Genomic DNA, 17095 nt, shown 5'->3' with positions numbered 1-17095 from the left:
CCCCATTTACCTGGGAAATGCCCTGGAAGGCCGAGGCAGCCAGGCGCTGTCCACCCGCCCAGGCCTGTGCTTGTGGCCAGTTCGCCCCCCGTGGAGGCTTGGGAGGAGCAGTGTCCCCAGCACAAGCGAGCGGTCAGGTGGACCTTCTGTGGGCTCACGAAGAACAGCAAGTGGCCATCGCTGTGAAGCTCTGCGTAGACAGAGCGGGATTCCGTGGGCCGGGGCTACCCCCACCTCCTTCCTTGGCTGAGTCCTGTTGGCCCTTCAGCGTGGGTGTCGGAGGGACACACACACAAAAGTCCTCCCTCCGGGGGCCTCCAGAAGCCCCGCTGGGTGGCCAGGCTGGATAGCTAGTGGTTGGTTGGTCACCAAGTGTCCAGGTCGACACCGAGGGGACAGTTCGTTCCCTCCGTGCCACGGGCTCCTAACGTCTCAGGTGGGGAGAGTCGCCTCGGCGCCCTTCGACCGCCCCCCTCTGCAGGCTCGGCCGTCGTGTTAGGGTGTGGCGTCCTCAGGAGCCCTTGAGTTCCCTGGGCCTGCAGGGTGGCACTGGATACCTGGGGCCCACTCCCCTTCCCGCCGCCACACGTCACCAGCCCTCGGTGGCTCCTGTGACCGGACGTCGTTCAGGTGCCAGACACGGTTTCACAAGATTTGGCCCCCGACCTCTCCTCGGTTCTTTCTGTGACGGGCATCGCATTGATGACAAACTTTGGGAACTTGGGACCAACAAAATTTTGGTCCTCAAAATGGATCAGAAAATGCTTACGATCAAACCAATGGTAAAACAGGAGAGAACGGGGGAGCCTGAAGCTGAAGCGGGAGTGCCCCGGGGTGCCAGCTGCAGAGGCCGCTCTTGGAAAGTGCCCACCTTCTGTGGTGAAGTTCATAGTTGTCAGCATCAAAACGACTGTCCTTCGCTTGCCTGAAGACTTTGGCTTATCGGCCTTGTTTGTGATTATAAACGTTCTGGAAACACATCCTCGTGCACACGTTTGCACACTTGTCCACCTACATTTGCCACTGTCCCTGCTGTGCTTTTGTCGCTGGCTGTGCCCGGCACTGGCCTCCTCACATTCACCAGGACTGGGCTCCGGGCACCACCTGTTCATCTTCGGTGGAGAAGAGAGGTCTCCGGTCTCCGGGCAGGCTGAACATTCTGGACACCTTGCTGGCCACCTGAGAGTATTTTGGTAATTGCTTATTTGTGTCTTTGCCTGTTTCTCCACTGGTGTATTTTGTCTTTTTTGTTTGTAAGGACTTTTTCAGTAACTACCCCTTGTCACTTTTCCTACTCGGTGTTCAGTTCAAGGGTTTTTGCCTATTAGCTGTCTCCACATCTTGAATGTTTACGTATGTCTCTCTTTTTGCTTTATGGTTTCTGGTATTGGCTCGTGATTAAAACAAAGCGCTTTTCATTGGGCGCTTTCACGGATTTTGTTTTCACAGTTCACACTCACTGAAAGTGACGTCAAAGCTTGTAATGAGGTGAGGGTCTGGTCTTCCTGCACCGCAGACACTTAGGTGTTGCTCACACCCACAGGGCGACCCTGGTCCTGGCTGACACCACTGTCCTGGTGCCTCGTTTGGCTTAGCCTTTTAGCACTCTTCAAAGTGTTCTGGTTCGGAAGAAAAATGATGCAGTTGCCCTATTTAATGCCATTCATCAATTGATCTGTTTATCCGCTGACTTAGAATACTACTTTATGGAGAACGGTGTCTGGTTATGTGGCTCTGCTGATCTTAAGCTTTTTTTTCTTCCAAGTGGGCTTTAAAGTATCCGGAATAATAGCTTAAAATAAAAATATTTTTGTGGAATTACAAAGATACAAAAATGATTCTCAATGGCTAAGGGACAGAACGTGTCCTGTCAGGATTTAATCAGCATTTTCTCCCCGACCCCAACGTGCTCGTATCTCTCGTGGTACCATGAATGCGCAGTCGTTCATATTTGCTTATTTGCAGATGATGTTAAGCGATTCAGCTTGTGTGGGAAGCAGCTCTGAGTTTTTCTTGTGTCCTTCCTGTGTTCTGTTTGGTTTTAAAATAATTCTTGACAAAATTACAACTTGGAAAACTGATGTTTCTACACTATGGTTTTTCTATGCATGGGGCCTGTTGAACTTTCTGACTGTAAATTTATGGCTTTCATCAAATTGGTGGAAATTTCAGCCATTATTTCCTCAAATTAATTCTTACTTATCATTGACACTATCACTGCCCATCCCGCTTTCAAGCCTGTCACCGTGTCTTTTTCATTTCAGATGTATTTGTCAGTTCTCAAATCAGTTTCTGATTCATAGGAAACCTTTGTTTGCTCATCTGAGCATTTTTTTAAAAGTTTATTTATTTTGACAGAGAGCAAACGGGGGAGGCGCAGAAAGAGAGGGAGACAGGGACTCCCAAGCAGGCCCCTCACTGTCAGCCCAGAGATGGGGCTCGATCTCACGAAGCACAAGAAACCATGAGTTGAACTGAGCTGAAACCAGGAGTCAGACGCTTAACCAACTGAGCCACCCCGGCGCCCCTTGAGCATTTTTTTACATCCTTGTGCATACTTATTGTGCATATGTTGACATCTTTGGTGATTCTAACGTCCGCTTTTTTTTTTTTTTTTTTTAATCCTGAGTAGGAGTCACATTGACATGTCTTATGTGTGTCTAGCACTTTTTGGTTGTGTCTGAGGCATTGCAACTGGTACCCTGTAGATACTCTGTATTGTTAGGTTTCTCTGAGGAACACAGATCCTTTTTTTGTTTTAAGCACTTAATCATGCAGAAACCGTACGGCAGGCTCAGTGCCCCCGGGGGCAGGTGGCAGGGCCCAGGAGAGCAGGGAGCCCTGAGGCGCTCACCTCGGGTGGGTGTGCAGTTTTGTCAAGTGGTTTTCGCATCTGTTCCAGTGATCAACGTGAATCTCATTGATCTCTGAATGTTCAAGATCATGATCCTGAGATAAACCGCACGTGACTGTTACTCAGTTACTGTGTAGTTACTGCTGAATTCAGCTTGTTTGTATTTGAAGATTAGTTGTCTGTGTAGGAGGTACTTGGCTGGAACTTAATTTTCTCGCACCGTCCTTGCCACGTTTTGGGATTGTGGATTTCAGGTTAGTAATTTTGTGGTTTGGGCATTAATTTTAAAACCGTTTGCTTTACGCAACAGCCACCGAAACCTAAACATACACCGGATTCTAACCAAAGCGAAAGCGGTCCTGAGGGGCGGGGGCGGTAGCCTTGAGGTGGGATGATTTTAAAGCTCTGTCCAAGAGCCTGCCAGACACCTGCCACGCCATATTCACGAGTCGATCCTGGCCAGCCGCGGAAGTGCCCGGCGTCCGTGTGAGGTCTTCGTGGTGGTGAGTTTCAGTCCTCTGGGGTGTGTGAGCCAATGAGGACGGATTATCTCAGAGCCTCTCGAGGGCAGATGGAGATAATGACAGTCCAGAGTCTGTCCAGATACCATGGCAGATGGTGTCTTGGTGACCTTCAAAGCAGACAAGTGGCTGCAGAGAATCACAGCATTTCCTACCTGTCCAGATACCTCCAAGAGGGGCCAGTGTGTCCAGCTGTCAGCTTTGATGCTGACGATGGCCTGTTCTTTCAGTGGCTGGGATACACCCAGAAGACTGCTCTGTTCTGGGAGCTCGCTACCATTAGATGGTCTAGGCCATCTTATCCTGTAAGCAGAAACGAGGTGCCAGTGAGACTAACTCATTTATTTGAATAGAAGAAAGTACAAGACTTCTGTTCCCAAAATTAAGACCAGAAATGAGTTACTTGTCTAATTCTTAGAATCGTCTGCTTTTACTCCATGTTAAAATAACTGTTTCCCCTTGAACATCATGCCGTCTTTTGAAAGTCAGTGCACGTGTCCCAGAGACACTATTCAAAGTTCTCTGCAAGTGGCCCTCAGAGACGCAGGCACCTTTGGCCGGAGACAGCCAGAAGCGCTATCGCCTCACGGAGACCACTTCGTCACACCCCACAAAACGGTGGACACCGTGATTCGAGAGGACATCAGACAGCCCCACAGTCTGCTCTGGGGGGTGGTGGCATGCAGGGAAAGCTCCAGTGAGATTTCAGCCATGTTAGTGTTTGAATATAGCACCGTCCTTGGTGTCCACAGAACAAGGCTCCAGAGCCCTGCTCAAACTCTGCCACAAGTTGCCGCAGCCGTGGCCGCGAAGGGACTGAGACACAGAGCCCCTGGAGGTCACTCTCTCGCGACGGCCTCAGTCTTGGTGTGCCTGGTGTTTGGGGGGCCCACCTCGCAGAGGAGACCAAGGGAGGAAGCTCCCCCTGGGCCGAGGGGTGGACAGCAAGGCGTCTAAACCCTGGAAACAAGGGTGGGGTGCGCGTGCCTTCCACCCCTGATGGGACACGGAGGGAGCCACCCAAGGCGGCAGCACGCGCTCCAGCCCCAGCACCGCTCGGACTCGTCCACAGGGTCAGATCCGTGCAGGCCTCCAGCTCACTGTCAATCGTGTTTCCCCCCACCTTCTTCCAGGTGAAACTTTTTTTTTTCTGGTAAAGTACACACAAAATTGACCATTTTAGAATACAATTCACAGCTCTAAGTGCACTCCCACTGTCCTGTGGCCATCATCACCTCTACCTCCATTCCAGAACATCCCGTCTCCCCAGAATAGAGGCCTTGTGCCCTCGGGCAGTCCCCACTGCTCCCTCCCCAGCCCCTGGCGAGCGCAGGCCGCCTCTTTGTCCCGTGGACGTTTCAGAACTGGGATCACCATGTGTGACCTTGATGACCCCTGCTTTCTCTCTCGTGTTTCCAAGTTTATGCCTGTTGTAAACGCTGCTCTTTGTTCTTGCGCAGGGTCTCCAGGGAGAGGAGGGCCCGGAGGACACCCCGCCGTGAGCAGCTCAGGCTGGTGCTGCCGCTGACACACGCCTGCTCACCAGCCGTAACGCGTGGCGCAGAGGGATCATCTTAGCTTTTTAAATCGTGTAAAGATTGGCCCGCACCCACTTTTGAGGGCGTGCATGGTTTTGTGAGTTTTGACAGATGCCACCGCCACAGTCCGCACACGGGCGCCCCGCTACGCACCCCCCTTCCCACTGTTTCCACCCCTGGCTGCAGCACCCGCTGACTTCCTCTCTCGACTGGGTTTTTTTCGGGCATCTTACAGTGTGTGCTTCCCGTGGCTGTGCAACCAGCCTGGTTATCCTTTCGCGGTTTGGGAGGCTGCGGGTCCGAGTCTGGGCGGCAGCGGGGCAGGCTGCCCCAGGCCCCTCTCTAGCTGCTGGTGGGGCCGGCCATCCGTGGCTGGGAGGTGGGTCCCGCCAGCCTCCGCCTCTTGTCGCGCGACTATCTCCCCTGTGCGCGTCTGTCCCTCCTCTCACCGCGATGCCTGCCGCTGGGTCAGGGCCCCCCTGACGGCCTCATCTTAAATTGGCTCCAACTGCAGAGGTTCACAGGTGCCGGGGGCAGGGCTTCGGCGTGGGTGAGGGGACATGGTTCACCGGGCACACGGTGCACCCAGCCCTCGAGTCGGCTCGTGTGTGTTGGTGGTTGCGAAAGTATCAGCTGTGTGCCCTTCTGACCACTAGACCCCCGTTTCTGGCTTGGGGAGGTCGTAGGCACTGCTGCAAAGACCCAGAGGGAGGCTGTGGGTGGACAGGATCAACGGCCCAGGGCAACATCGCGGGGTGTCCCGGGCGGGTGCCCTGCCTTCCCACTGGGAGGGGCTCTCCTCCAGCCTCCCTAAGGCTTTTTTCTTCTGCGTTTGGCAGAACTTGTCAGTGATGTCATGTGTCCTCACGTTGTCTTTATTGTTAGGCAAAATCCCCATGGCGCACAGGTGGCCGCGACAAGGCGGACGAGTGGGCACAATGTCCTCACAGCACCAGGCGGCCACCAGCCATCTGTCTCTACCTTCTTTACCCACAATACCTTGCACGCACGAAGGACTCCCTCCCGTCTCCTCCTCCTCCACGTCTCTTGGGAGCCACTAATCTGTTTTATGCCTCTGGTCTGCCTGTTGTCCTATGAACCGCATCATAGGGGACCTTTTGTCTCGCTCCTCAAACTTCGCATGTCGTCTGAGCGTTTTACCAGGCTGCAGCCTTCGTCAGAACCTCAGTCCTGTGTATGGCTGCAGGACGTCTGTTGTGTGCCGGCCACGCAGGCCTGTCCTCCTCTGTTGTTGGGCATTGGAGTCCTTTCCACCCCTCGCTCGTAGGAGCACGTGCTGGCGACGTACCTCTACAAGTTTCTGTGCGGGCACCTGCTTTCATTTTGCTCAGGCACAGACCCAGGAGCGGCATTGCTGGGATGCAGGGTGATGCTGTACTCACCGGAGAAGCCGCCGCTTTTCCATGGCGCTGCACCTTGTCCCGTCCCCACCAGCACCGCACCAGGGTTCCTGTGTCTCCACACAAACTCGCCGGCATTTGATGTTCCCATTCTCTACGTGAGAGCCATGCTAGCGGGTGTGAAATGGTTTGCATTTCCGTCAGGATCATTACGTCCAGCTTCTTCGTGTGCTTGTTGATTGTCTGTGTATCTTTGGGAGAATGTTCTAGTCCTTGGCACAATTTTTTCTTCTTTTTTTCTTTTTTTTTTTTTTTAGAGCATGAATGCACGTGAGTGGGGGAGAGAAGCAGAGGGAGAGAGAATCTTAAGCAGGTGTCATGCTCGGCACAGAGGCCGACCTGGGGCTCGATCCCACACGCCGCGAGATGGTGATCTGAGCCAAAATCAAGAGTCGATGCTCAACCATCGACCGAGCCACCCAGAAGCCCCCCCAGTTAAAACGTACGTAACACAGTTTACAGTTTTAGCCCTTTTTGCGCACTCTTCAGTGACAATGAGTGTATTGACACCGCGGCCACCACCTCCGTCTCCAGAACTGTTAATTATCCCAAACTAAACGTGTTCCCACTGACCAGGATCTTCCCCTGTCTGTCCCCTCAGCCTTTGGTAGCCTCTGTGTCACCTACTGTCTCAGGGAGTCCGCTGTTCCGGGGGCCTCATGGCTCATGGGAGCGACTCACACACTATTTGTCCTTCTGTGTCTGCCTATTCACTTAGTAGGTCTTCAGGGTTCACCCATAGCAGGTGTCAGGACTGCATTTGCTCATTTTTAAATTGGGTTGTCTTTTTGTTGAGTTGCAGGAATATGTAAATATACTTGGAATACATGATATGCAAATATTTTCTCCCATTCTGTAGGTTGTCTTTTCACATTCTTGATAATATTCTTTGATGTATAAAAGTTTTAATTTCTGGGGCATCTGGGTGGCTCAGTCAGTTAAGCATCCGATTCTTGGTTTTGACTTAGGTCATGGTCTCATGGTGCATGAGTTCAAACTGCATTGAACTATCAGTACTTGGGATTCTCTCTCTCCCTGTCTCTTTGACCCTCCCCTGCTCGTTCTGTCTCTCAAAATAAATAAACTTCAAAAAAATTTTTTTTAAGTTTTAACTTGTTATGAAGCATAATTGGTTTTTTAAAAAATTTTTTCTTTTGTTGCTCATTTACTTCTGGTGTCAACCCTGAGAATCTGTTGCCAAATCTGTGGTCATGAATGTTTATCCCTGTGTTTTCCCTTGTAAGAGTTTTATAGTTGTAGTTCTGACAGTTGGGTCGCTGATCTATTTTGAAGTAATTTTTGTATATGAAATGGGGTAAGGTTCCGTTCTTTTTGCGTGTGGTTATTCATTTGTCGAAGATGGTGTTCTCTCTTCTTGAATGTTCTTGGAGCCCTTGTTGAAAATCCACTGGCCGTAGATGCTTGGGTAGATTTCCGGACTCTGTTCTATTCCGTTGGCCCATGTGTCTACCCTTACGCCCAAGTCATACTGTTTTGATTACTGTAGCTTTGTAGGAAAATTTGAAACGAGCAAGCATGAGTCCTCCAGCTTTGTTTTTCTTGTTCTTTTCCAACATGGTTGTGACTATTAGGACCCCTTATATCCTTATGAATTTGAGGATTGGCTTTTCTAGTTCTGCAAAAGGCCCCTGGATTTATAATAGGGATTGTGTTGGGGAGCACTGGCATCTTAACAATAGAAGCTCCTCCTCGGGAACACAGGAGGACAGGATATTTCATTTATTCAGGTCTTTGTAATTTCTTTCAGCAGTGGTTTGTAGTTTTGAATCTACAAATCTTCCACCTCTTTGGTTATATTTACTCCTAGGGATTTTATTTTTTTGGTGCTCTGATAAATGGAATTGTTTTCTTAACTTCCTTTTGGGTTGTTCACTGCTGGTGCACAAACACAGCTGATTTTTGCGTGTTGGCCTTGTACACTGCATCCTCCTTGAATTTGTCTCTTTGTTCTCATAGTTTGTGTGTGTGGGTTCTGTGTGAGTTTCTATGGATACAATCGTGTCATCTGCAAACAGAGATAGTTTTACTTCCTCCTTTCCTATGTAGATGCCTTTCCTTTGGCTCGGCTACTTGGTCTGGCTAGGACGTCCAGGGGTGTTGAGCAGCAGTGGTGAGAACAGGTATTCTTGTCTTGAACGTAGAAGAAAAGCTTTCAGTCTGTTTCCATTGGGCATGATGGAAGCTGTGGATCTCTTGAGTTTTTCCTGCTTGAATTTTGTTGAGTTTCTTGGCTGCGTACATCAAACTTGGGGAGTTTTCAACCACAATATCTTCATATATTTTCCTGTCCTTTCCTCTCTCTGTTCTCCTGCTGGAGTTCCAACAGTACACATGATGGCGTGCCAGATGGTGTCCCATGGGTATCTTTTCTTTTTTTGAGAGCGAGCGACTGCACACACATGTGAGCAGGGGAGGGGGTAGACAGAGAAAATCTTAAGCAGGCTCCACACTAGGCTCCACACTCGGCACATTGAGTCGATCCCACAACCCTGAGGTCATGGCCTGAGCCGGACTGAGCTACTCAGGTGCTCCTCGTTTGTTTTTCTTCCCCTGCTGATTAGATTGTGTCCATTACCCGACCTTCAAGTTCACTGATTCTTTCTGATGCCTGCCCAAATCTGCTTTTGAACACCTAATATGAAATTTTTATTTTAGCTACTATACTTTTCAACTCCACAAAAATTTCTATTTTGCTCCTTTTTACAATTTCTCTTTTTTGATTTCTCTGATTTCTTTTAGTTTTTTGCCCATGGCTTCCCTTCTCTCTTTGTGCATGTTTAAGACAATTAATTTAAAGTCTTTAGTCCAGTAAGTGCAATTTCTGCACTTCCTCACAGACGGCTTGTCAATTTTTCCCCCTATGAATGGCCCATAGTTTCCTGGTCCTTTATGTTTTGTAATGTTTTTGTTGACAACTGCACAACTTGAATACCACAGCACTGTAACTCTGGAAATCAGATTCTCCCCCTTCCCCAAGGACTGTTGTTGCCTGACAAAAGCTGTAGTTGTCCATTTATTTGATAACTTTTCCAAACTATTTGGTAAAGACTGTATATCTTGTCCTGTGCGGTCGCTGAGTGTATGTCTTGTCCTGTGCGGTCACTCGACTTTGTTCCTTTAGCTTGTGTTCAGTTGATGTTTCATCAGAGATTTCCTTAAATTCTTGGACCTAATAAGATTGTTTTTTAAGTTTCATTTATTTATTTTTAGAGAGAGAGGGAGAGAGAGTGCATGTGCACACAAGCAAGTGGGGGAGGGGCAGAGAGAGGGGAAGAGAATCCCAAGCAGACGCCCCACTCAGCACAGAGCCAGACATGGGGCTTGATCCCATGACCCTGGGATCGTAACCTGAGCTGAAATCAAGAGTTGGACGCTCAAACGAGCCACCCAGGCACCCCAGTCTGTATGTGTCTTTATATTTAAAGTGGGTTTCTGGGGCGTCCAACTTTGGCTCAGGTCATGATCTCACAGTTTGTGAGTTCAAGCCCCATGTCGGGCCCTGTGCTGACAGCTCGGAGCCTGGAGCCTGCTTCGGATTCTGTGTCTCCTCCTCTCTGCCCCTCCCCTGCTCATGTTCTCTCTCTCAAAAATAAACATTAAAAAAAAAATAAAAAGAAATAAAGTGAGTTTCTTGCAGAGAATATACATACAGGTAGGGTTATGATTTTTGATTTGCTTTGACAATCTTTTTTTTTTTTTTGATGTGTTTTAATTGGTGCATTTAAACCATTGGTGTTCAAAGTGATTACTGATAGAGTTGGATTAAAACCCACCATAGTCGTCACTGTTTTCTGTGTTGCCCTCATTCTTTGAAAACTGTACGCGTAGGTATAGGTTTTTCTGGCATTTATCCTGCTTGTTCCTGCTTCTGGGTCTGTGGTTTCATGTCTGACATTAACTTGGGGAAACTCTCTGTCCTGATTGTTTCAATATTTCCCGTCCCTTCAAACAGCTCCAGAATTCCTTCTGGTGTTCACATTACAGGCATCCACACCTCGTGTACTTGTCCTGCAGTTCTGGACATTCTGCTCTGGCTTTATTTTTTCAGTCTTTGCTCCTTTCAGTACTGGAAGTTTCTACTCATATTTCCTGAAGTCCAGGGGACTCTTCCCTTAGCTATGTCCAGTCTACTGATAAGCCCCTCAAGACATTTATTTGTTGCAGTGTTGTGTTTTTAATCACCAACCTTTCTTTTTAGTTGTTAGGGTTCCCGTCTCTCTGCCGACATTGCCCACCTACCCTCGTGTGCTGTCTCCTTTATGCGTCAGAGCCCCTGGCGTAGTAACCCAGTCCGGTAACGCCAACATCCTGACCCTGTGGGCTCTGATGTGGCGCTCTCTTCAAATTGTGTTTTTCCTTTTATTCTGACTTGCAGTTTTTTCTTGACAGCTAGTCCTGCTGTACTGTGTAAAGGAACTGCTGTAAATAGGCCTTTAGTGATGTGGGGGTGGGGGAGGGCGGTGGTCTGCACTCCCAGGGTCAGGGCTCAGTCTTTAGTAACTTCTCACTGGTTCTGTTTCTCAGTTTTCTTTCTCCTCAGGTGGGACTCACAGCTACAGGGGGCTGTCTCCCTTCCCCCAGGTCAGTTGGGCTGTTGATAATAATAATATGCTAATACTCCAGCAGGTTAGGCTCTGGGTAGCTGTTTTCCTCCCAAAGACCTGTTCAGAAGACCCCTCTGGAGAATTCCAGAATAGCTTTCCTCCCTCCCCCTGCTTCTTGTCCTGTGTTTCCTAGGAGAATCTGGATGAGCTCCTGCAGGTAAAGCCCCCAAACCCCTCTGTGTCCCCTAGAGCATTTAATTCGGAACCGTCCACACAGAGCCTCCAGCACTTTGTGAACCCAAGGCAAGGTTTTCCTAGCCCAGCACTGGCTCCCCACGGGACGGTCCCTGCACCTGCCATGTCTCTCTGTTCCTGGGGAAGCAGTGTGGCCCAGGTCTGCCCCTCTCTTGCCGATGCGAGTGCCCTTGCTTTTTCAGACTGTTCAGCGGTTTACTTGTCAGGGCTAGTGGCAACTTCTAGGCTCCTTACATGTGGAAAACCAAAGTCCTTGATTCCTTTATTTTGAGGCTCGTTAGGTGCTTAAACCCTTAGGCATGTTATGTGTTTGGTGAGTTGACCTGTATCATCATGTCACGTCCTTGTTTATGCCCGGTAACTTTCCTCGTTCTGAGGTCTGCTTTGACATGAATATAGCCGCTCCACACTTGTTTTTGACGTGTTCACATGCTGTCTCTTTCCCACCCTTTTACTCTTAGCCTACCTGTGTCATTTAGAGTTGGGCCTTATTTTTCATCCAATCTGATCATCTTTTTTAATTAAAAAATTTATTAGAGTTGACATACAGTATTAGTTGCAGGTGCACAACATAGTGACTCAACAATTCTATACATTACTCAGCACTCACCGTGTGTCACGCCATCTGTCACTAATTATTATAGTACTGTCGACTACATTCCCTGTGCTCTATTTTCATCTGCGTGACTTTAGTTTACAACTGGAGGTTTGTACCTTGCAATCCCCTTCACCTGTTTCACCCACTTCCCCACCCCTCTGGCAACCACCAGTCTGTCTTCTGTATTTACGGGCTTGTTTCTACTTTGTCCACTTGTTTTATTTGTAGATTCCACACGAGTGAAATCATATGGTGTTTGTCTTTCTGTCTTATTTCGTGTAGCACAATGCTCTCTAGATCTATCCACGTTGTTGCAGATGGCAAAGTCGAATCCTTTTTACGACAGTAATAGTCCATCGCACGCGTACCACATCTCCTTTATCCATTCATCTATCCATGCACCGGGGCTGCTCCCACACCTCGGCTACTGTAAATAACGCTGCAGGAAACATAAGGGTGCATGTACTTTTTCAAGTTAGTTTTGTCTTCTTTGGGTAAATACCGTAATGGAATTTACGAGGTCATATGGTAAAATTCTTCTAATTTTTTGAGGAACTTCATACTGTTTTCCACAGCGGCTGCACACCGTACACTCCCACAGTAGTGCGCAAAAGTTTTCTCCACATCCTCACCAACACTTCTTTCTTAGAAAGTTTTCTCCACATCCTCACCAACACTTCTTTCTTGTCTTTTAAAAAAATTTTTTTAGGGGCACCTGGGTGGCTCAGACGGTTAAGCGGCCGACTTCGGCTCAGGTCACGATCTCGTGGTCCGTGAGTTCGAGCCCCGCGTCGGGCTCTGGGCTGATGGCTCAGAGCCCGGAGCCTGCTTCCGATTCTCCCTCTCTCTCTGCCCCTCCCCTGTTCATGCTCTGTCTCTGTCTCAAAAATAAATAAAGGTTAAAAAAAAAAAATTTTTTTTAAAAATTTTTTTTAAATGTTTATTTTTGAGAGGCAGAGTGTGAGCAGAGGAGGGGCAGAGAGTCAGAGCAAGAGTGAGAGAATGTGAACAGGCTCCAGGCTCTGAGCTGTCAGCACAGAGCAGGACGTGGGGTCTGAACCCATGAAACTCGAATCATTACCTGAGTTGAAGTTGGATGCCTGACTGAGCCCCCCCCCAGGTGCCCCACTTGCCTTTTTGAGAATAGCCATTCTGACAAATGTCAGGTGATCTCGCTTTGTAGTTTTTTTTTCTAAGTTTATTATTTTGTGAGAGAGTGCGCCTGTGCGCGCACGCGTGAGTGCGGGAAGGACAGGGAGAGAGAGAATCTCTGTTGGCCATCTGTAGGTCTTCTTTGGAGGAATGTCCACTCAGGTTTTCTGCCCATATTTTAATCAGCTTATTTTTTGGTGTTAGGTTGTAGAAGTCCTTTGTGTATTTTGGATATTAACCCTGTGTAGATATATCATTTACAAAGGACTTCTCCCATTCAGTAGGCTGCCACCTTCTTTAGTTGGTTTCCTTGGCTGTGCAGACTTTTCTTTTGTTGTAGTTTATTTTTGCTTTTGTTTTTCTTGCCTGAGGAGACATATTCACAAATATTTACTGCCTGTTTTCTTCTAGGAGTTTAATGGTTCCAGATTTTACATTCAGGTCTTAAATCCCTTTTGAGTTTACTTATTTTTTTATTGTGTGGGACAAGAAAGTGGTCCAGTTTTCCCAACACCATTTGTTGTCTTTCCCCTGTTATGTATTTTTGCCTCCTTTGTGATAGAATTAACTTGGGTTTATTTCTGGGCACTCTGTTTTGTTCCATTGATCTATGTGTCTATTTTGGGGCCAGTACCGTACGATTTCATTTTAGCTTTGTAGAGTATCTTGAAATCTGGGATTGTGATACCTTCAGCTTTGTTGTTTTCTCAAGATTGCTTTGGCTATCTGTGGTCTTCTGTAGAACAATACAAATTTTAGGTTTTTTTGTTCTAGTTCTGTGAAAAATTTGTATTTTGTAGGGGGATGACACTAAATCTGGAGATTGCTTTTGGTAGTAGGGCCATTTTAACAATATTGATTCAGGGGTACCTGCGTGGCTCAGTTGGTTGAGAGTCTGACTCCTGGTTTCTGCTCAGGTCGTGATCTCACGGTTCGTGAGATGGACCCCCGTATCAGGCTCTGTGCTGACAGCCCAGAGCCTAGAGCCTGCTTCGGACTCTGTGTCTCCCTGTCTCTGCCCTTCCCTGGTCATGCACGTGCACTCGTGCTTGCTCTCTCAAAATGAATGAACATTAACAAAAATTAAAAACTTACTCTTAGGGGCGCCTGGGTGGCTCAGTCAGTTAAGCATCTGACTTTGGCTCAGGTCGTGATCTCATGGTTCGTGGGTTAGAGCCCCGCATCGGCTCTGTGCTGACAGCTCGGAGCCCGGAGCCTGTTTCCGATTCTGTGTCTCCCTCTGTCTCTGCCCCTCCCCCACTCATGCTCTGTCTCCCTCTGTCTCAAAAATAAACATTAAAAAAATTGTTTTTTTTTAAAAAAAGGAATTTAAGAGGAAACAGTGTATTTGCCCAGATCTTTCCGTTTCTGTTGTTAAAAAAAAAAAATTTTTTTTAACGTATTTTTGGGTGAGAGAGACCATGAGCAGGGGGGGTGCAAAGAAAGAGGGAGACACAGAATCTGAAGCAGGCTCCAGGCCCTCAGTTGTCAGCACAGAGCCTGATATGGGGCTCAAACTCACGAACTGTGAGATCATGACCTGAGCCGGAGTTGGAGGCTTAACCAACTGAGCCCCCCAGGCATACCAATGTTTATTGATTTTTGAGAGAGAGACAACACGAGCAGGGGGGAGGTAGAGAGAGGGGAAGAGAGAACCGAAGCAGGCCTGATGCAGGGCTCAACCCCACAAACCGTGAGATGGCCTGAGCTGAAGGCGGACATTTAGCCAACTGAGTCACCCAGGCACCCCGATCTCATTCCTGAAGTTCCAAGTTTCGTTCTGTCGTTTACTTTTTGCCTGAAGAACTTCCCTTAGCATTGCTTTCTGAGCAGCTCTGCTGGTTCAGGACTCTTAGTTCACCTTCATGTGGGAATATCTATTTCATCTGTATTCCTGGTATTTCTATGGGTACAGTATTCTAGATGATTACTTTCAGTCTTTAAAAAAACTGTCCAGTCACATGGGCTCTGGTTTCTGATGAGGAATCTGTTGTTGTTCACATTGTCGTTACTCTGTATAAAATTAGTCCCTTTTTTTGGGCTGCTTTCAAGATAAAAAGTCTTCAGGTTCATTAGTCAGTGGTGTTTTGACATAGTTTTAACTTTTTGGGGTGTACTGAGCTTTGTGAATCCTTAAATTTGTCTTTTGCCAAATTTGGGATACTTCCAACCATTTTGGTAAAAAACAGTATTTTTACACCAATGTCTTTCTCTTTTTGCTGGGAATCCATTAATGCACACATCAGATCTTTTTATATTGTCCCACAAGTCCCCAAGGCTTGGTTTGTTTCCAAATGTTTATCCACTAAATTTTCACTTTAAAGTTTGTAACTTCTGGTTTATTTCGACAGCATTTGCCCTTCTTTCATGGGAGTATGGTTATAATGACGAGAGTTTTAAAAGGCTCTAATACATCTTTTTCTGAGCATTCCACCAACACGTTTAAGTTGACATCTGTTGACTTTCTTTTCCTTTTAGACTTTCCTGGCTCTTTGTATGTTGACTCTGAGTATTAAAATCCTCTAGAAAATGTTGGTATGTTTTGTTTTTCGGTTTTTGTTTTTGGAAGCAGGCAAACAGTCTGACTGGGTTCCGACCACACACGCTTTCCTCCCCTGGATGGGCCTTGGTTCGAGTCCGCTGTTCTCCAAGCGCACGGTGCTAGCTGGGCCTACATCTGTGTGCACCACCAGGGCCAGTCTACATGGTAGCTCAGTTAATGAAGTCTCTGCCGCCACAGCTCCGGGTGTACACAGCTTAGGGTGAATTCAGGGTATCCTATGGGAGGGGGGAGGAGCTCTTCTATACTTCCATCTTCCAGATACCCCTTTGCCTGGTTTTTGGCTAAGAAAATTTTAGTTTTACCTCCCTGTGGTGGTGTACTCTCTCTGATTGGGTCCAGCTTGGGGCCAAAGTGGCGAGAAAAAAGATCTCACAAGGACCCCCCCCCCCCCCACACACACCCTCTTTGGAGTATACAGGTGTCCCTTTTCCTAGTCTCCCGTCTCTGAGCCCTCAGTGTGTCCAGAGCTGTCCGAGGAGATCTCCCCGGTGTCCACGGGCCCTTCCCAGCACTCTCCGGGTAGAGAGGGAGGAGGTGTCTCCCGGGTCCGTGGTGTTTGCTCCTAAGTACAGTTCTGTATTCAGGCTGCCCGGGGGGTTACGAGAGAGGAAAATAGGGGAAAATCATCACCATACTGGTTCTTCTACAGTTTTAGTCCCACAGTCCCAATCTGCCTGCTGCTATTTACTTTTCAGAGTACTGGGAAAATGCTTCATTCTGTTCAGGGATGTCAGCTGTAACCCTGGGAAGGCACAGGGCAAAGTGTGCTTATGCCCACGGGATTACCCATCTCCTCAGAGGTCACCTGAGACCCTGGCTGACATCTGTTGTGTGGCGGCGGATGTAAACAACACGGAGGAGGCAACAAGCGGTGAGTCCTTGTAGCACAGCATTCCACGGAAACCTGCGTGTGCTGGACAGTGGCCTACGGGGTCAGTCACTGTGCGCCGTGGTTCTTACAGCCGTTTAGGCCTGAACTTCTGTTCATGTGGCTGCAGGTAGGCTCCCGATGGGCACTGATGTCTTCGTTGTAGACTAAACACGGCTCTAAATGTGGGCCTACCTCTAATTAGCAGTGCTTCTGCTACATGAAAGACCTGTTGGTTAGTGAACTGTCCCGTTTATCTGGAGGCTCTTCTCTTCTATGTCTGTTTCTTGGATAAAGGTAGCTTATCCTCTAGGATAGCTGCTTTGACACCTGTTTGGACAAGTTTAACTTGAAGGAGAACCTAATGAGTTACCAGAGTAACGTTGTCTGACAGAAGGGGAGTTAAGGCCATACGCGTTTTAAGGTATCTATTAATGCAACATGGACAGGAGATCTAAAGCCAATTGTGAATGCTTCCTTTCGTTAGGAGAACTAGTCTCTCTGTGTCAGAGTGAAGCGCCCCACGAGCTCTGTGAGCCCTGCAGCGCAGCTTCCTTGAGCTCCCACAGGGCCCCGCGCCGACCTTCCCCGGTTGCCAGGGTTAGTTAGCAAGCTCCAGGACACCAGCGATCCCCACTGGGGACTTTCTGGTAGCCGGACGGTCACCGTGTCAGAGCGTGGAGCTTGCGCTGCCACGGGGGCGTAGATCTCAAGTTGTCAGCAGTGATCTTGATTCTTAGGCTGAAAGGCGGGTCCTTAG

This window comes from Puma concolor, chromosome E1 (assembly GCF_028749965.1).
Source record: "Puma concolor isolate L17-30 chromosome E1, mPumCon1.1.hap2, whole genome shotgun sequence".
Classification (NCBI taxonomy): Eukaryota; Metazoa; Chordata; class Mammalia; order Carnivora; family Felidae; genus Puma; species Puma concolor.
Note: the sequence above shows the minus strand (reverse complement) of the source record.